Genomic DNA, 4,571 nt, shown 5'->3' with positions numbered 1-4,571 from the left:
GGCCGATCATCTAACCAAAGGGTTAGCAAGAAATCTTGTGCACAAGGCGGCTGTAGGGATGGGTTTGAAGCCCACTTAAAATCTTTTATATTGAGATACCCAATTCCCATCTAATGTAATATTAGATGTTGAATTCAATGTGGAAAGCTTGATATTTGAAGATTGGAACACATTTTATCATCATCCTAAGGTATGTGTTCAGTACTGCAAGTTAAGAAGGTTGAAGTTTTATTTCTTAATAGTTCTTTGAAAAATTGCATTTGCAGGTGCAAGAACAAAAGAACTACCTATATAAGTATGAAGATTAGCTGCTTCAAGAAGTTAGGACTTGACTTTGATATACTTATTGAAGGATGGGACACAAGCTAGTAAAATATAGTGTTAAGTTAGAACTTATGAGAATGTAAATTGTTGTGTGTATTATCTTCATGTATTCACTATCACATATTAGATATTTCTTTTCTAACCACACAATACTATAATTTTAATTGACACCCTACTTTGCTTTTAAACTACTATTAGACAACGAAATTATAAAATCTTCTAAAATATTTTTGCTCTTAATTATAAAAAAAGTTGAATAAAAAAATCATTTCAGGGGGGGGGGGGGGGGGAGGGGGGTCTTGATGATGGATTATGTTGAATAACTGAATGTTTATGTGAATACTTTGGATAAGGCTCTGCTATTCAGAAATAGACAAACTATTTCAATAGAGAAAGAACTTTGAGATCAACTCAAGTCTTAAACACTCAAACTTAACTTGTTTATTTCATTTGGGCGAAGGCCCTATTTATAGGCTCGAAGGAGCTGGTTACAATTATTGTTGCAATCGTTTGATTGCAAAACGACACACATAATTTACAATATAGACGCCTAGACTATGTAAGGTCTTACATCCTACCTACACTATTTTAATACAAACGACAAATACAAATTATTCTTGCCGACACTTACATAATTACAAATGACAAGATAGAATTATTATCTTCTATAATGTTTCTTTATCTTCAATGATGGGGGAGGGAGGGAGGGAGATTGATATTGATATTGATATGAGAAGCCGCTTGCATTACATATTAATAACTATCACATATTAGATATTTCTTTTCTAACCACACAAAACTATAATTTTAATTGACACCCTACTTTAGTTTTAAACTACTATTGGACAACGAAATTATAAAATCTTCTAAAAGATTTTTGCTCTTAACTTTAAAAAAAGTTGAATAAAAAAATCATTTCAAAATTAATTTGAGATTAAAAATTTTATTTTTTCAACAAAATTATAAATCCAAATACTATTTCAAAATAGCGATTCAAGAAAAAGTTATCTATATTATGATCAAGTTACTAGATTACCATACACTACAAAAAAATGTCAATTAATGACAACAGTGAAATGGTCACTAACAATAGAAAGAGTCGTCACTAAGTGATATAATGATCAAATATATAGTTGTCACTTTTCGTCACTATAGGTCTGTCACAAAAATGATATAGTTACCAAATATATAAATGGTAACTGAATAGTGACTAGAATATAATGGTCACTAAATCTGTGACAACCAATTTTGTCACAAAATCTTGTTACTAATCAGTTAAAATCATATCTAATTTATATAATTAGTGACCAAAAAAAGTGGTCACTAAATAAATATTGTTAGAAACCATAAAAAGTGGTCACTGTTTAAGAAACCATGAGAAAAGACAAAACGCTATAATTGAGTTGCTATAGAATTTTCATAGCTAATGGTAGAAGTAGAATGGTATAAATAACATACCATCAAAAGTATGTCACTATTTCTTACATATACATATCGGATTTCTACAAAATAAAATACTTTAAAATTAAAAGATATCAAAAAAGAAATAAACATTTTCAAGTGTCTTCATGGCCATCGAATTATGGTGCTTTGAGAATCTTCATGAACGGAGGGACTCTTAGTTAAAGATAAGTGAAATAGTTGCTTCTGCATTGACTGTTAACTATTAATGCCGAAAAAATTGTAAAAATTTAGGTCTTAATGGGGAAACACTCAATTCCCTAAATCTCTTTATAACGTTGTTATTAAGTAAAAAAGAACTCTTTTATATACACATGTGCATGTTTCTTTTTTATTTAACGTAAAAAGAACAACTTAATTGAGAAAGTGGGATCAAAGCTCTCAACATTAATTTATTTTTTCTTTTTGTTTCCTTAAATATTTGTTATTAAGTAAAAAAGAACTCTTCTATATACACCTTATCCATTGGTGTGCATGTTTCTTTTTTATTTAACATAAAAAGAACAACTTAATTGAGAAAGTGGGATCAAAACTCTCAACATTAATTTATTTTTTCTTTTTGTTTCCTCAAATATTTTTTACACATCATTTCTACTGACAAAACTTAATGTAGGGGAAAAAACATATACAAGGCTTTATTGTCATCATTAAAACATGTTAAATATTTATATAAAAATTCAAAAACAGACCTTGATTCTTTCAGTTGCCCTTTTATTTAAGTTTTTCTCTTTGCATGTCCCAACCTACAAAGGAATTTCTCATTATAATAATGAATAGTAGCATTGGAAAGTGACTGAACAGATTATGATGTATGTCTGCATAAGAAGCATTGTATGTGTGTGTGTGTGTATATATATATATATATATATATATATATATATATATATATATATATATATATATATATATATATATATATACTATTTCTTTTCTGGACGGAATAAACTATCTAAATGAGACCAAATGTCCATTTTAACCTTGTATTAAAAACAACAAATCTCATAATATTCATCATCAGCTTTAGCCAAGTTTTTTTTAATTAATTAATTAATCCATTAAGTGCATAACTCATTAAGTGGAAAAAATAGTAACGTACTTACATTTCTTTACCACTAATAAAATGTATTGTTATATTTTTACCCATACAAACGATGTACTTACATTTATTTAATAATATGGCTATAGAAATGCACATTAACTGCTATTATTTGTACAAAAACATAAGTACCTTATGTTGTCAGAGAAGCATGTGCATTGCTATTATGGTTTTAACAAAATAAAGTACATTATCTATGTTGGTAAAAAGAGGGTAGTACATTGCTTTTTCTTACAATTATCGGGCATATATAAAAATTCATATGAATAAAGGAAGTCAAGGTTTACTCTATTCAGAATTCTTGGAAACACAAATCACCTGAACCCCATCCAATTTTAACCCGAGAAGTTTCCTGGTAATTTCAAATTTACTGCAAAAAGGGGAAAGACCAAGTAAGAACTTTATTATCATTAGAAATAAAATACCAAATTAATAAATTTGCAAATTATTATCAAGATTACAATTTAAGGTAATGATTTTTTTTATACTCGTATTCATAATCATTATCCGTTTTAGCATTTGTGAGTTATAAATCATCAAAGCTACAAGCCTACACTCACCTAACCTCATCAACAATTTACGTTAACTATTTATATAATTATTTTTTGTTGCCTAATAGACTACAAGTTCACTAACTTTTAAAGGAACTATAACACCCAAAAATCTAATGTGTAGAACGAATGATTAAAGCTTACTTTACATAAGAACCCTAAACCCACCCCACCCAACATGATTTGTGTTCATAGCTGAATATATTAGCAAGTAAAGGAATTTATGTTTAAAACATGTAGAACATACATAAAATAAACTGAGACATCTATGAAGTGGTTATTTAAAACCTTAATATGCCAAAAGGGTAAGTCGATCATTTATATTAGATATTATGTTGTTTGGGTCTACTTGAAAGGTTCTTTATGGTTTGAGTTACTTTTCACTAAGACAAGAAGCATGATTAATAACAATCATAATATGTATCTTAAATAAAAAGAATAAGAACTCACCCTTAATCACATTATTAATTTGACTAATCTTTAATACTTTAGAAGCAATGTTATACAATTCTGACCTGTGTCTATACTCATGTTGGATCCAAACTAAATGAAGAATTTGAGACCTGATATAGTAGGTTCTTGGTAGAGCTGCAAGTTGTTATCACTTCCTTTCAACATGAAGAATCAAATAACCAGAAAAGTTAGATTTTTAGAAAGATAGAAAATATAGAGCACTTAGAAAGAATAAAGCTTTAAATTAAAAACAATTGATTGCTAAAGATAAAGAGTAGGAATTACACATTACCTTTCCTGCTTTTGAGAAGGACTCATGAACATCATATTCCATTGCCTTTATTTGCAAACCATAGATTGACAACAAAAGGAATATGTTTAATAGTATTTTTTTTTTATGGAACACAATAGTCAAACAAAGTTAAAATGATAATATTCATCCAAAATATGCACATGGTAAGCAAAAGAGAGTCCTTTGGTCCCTTCATGGATCAACCTTAGGCTCTACCACTTCTTTTATCTCTTTCAGTATCTTGCTACTTAAATAACTAATAGTACCATGAAGGAATAAATCTAGGGTAAACACTAATCAAAGCTTTTAAATCTTCATTCAAATTACTTGTGAATCGTGATGAGAAGATAACACTTTCACGTTCAGTTTGAGCACCTATGAATCCAGGTGAGAA

The 4,571-nt window shown here is 28.7% G+C and overlaps 1 long non-coding RNA gene across 1 annotated transcript; it reads right to left on the bottom strand.

The window, feature by feature from the left end:
* Positions 1-2,474: 2,474 nt before the first annotated feature.
* On the bottom strand, positions 2,475-4,355 carry LOC145038611 (uncharacterized). Its single transcript, XR_013679461.1, has 3 exons — positions 3,948-4,355; positions 3,200-3,251; positions 2,475-2,528 (listed from the first exon to the last, which is right to left on the bottom strand). It is a non-coding gene; the product is annotated as an uncharacterized LOC145038611 (long non-coding RNA).
* Positions 4,356-4,571: the final 216 nt, after the last annotated feature.

The sequence above is a fragment of the Lactuca saligna genome, chromosome 4 (assembly GCF_052625555.1).
Source record: "Lactuca saligna cultivar CGN05327 chromosome 4, ASM5262555v1, whole genome shotgun sequence".
Classification (NCBI taxonomy): Eukaryota; Viridiplantae; Streptophyta; class Magnoliopsida; order Asterales; family Asteraceae; genus Lactuca; species Lactuca saligna.
Note: the sequence above shows the minus strand (reverse complement) of the source record. Positions and strands in the feature narration are given on the sequence as shown.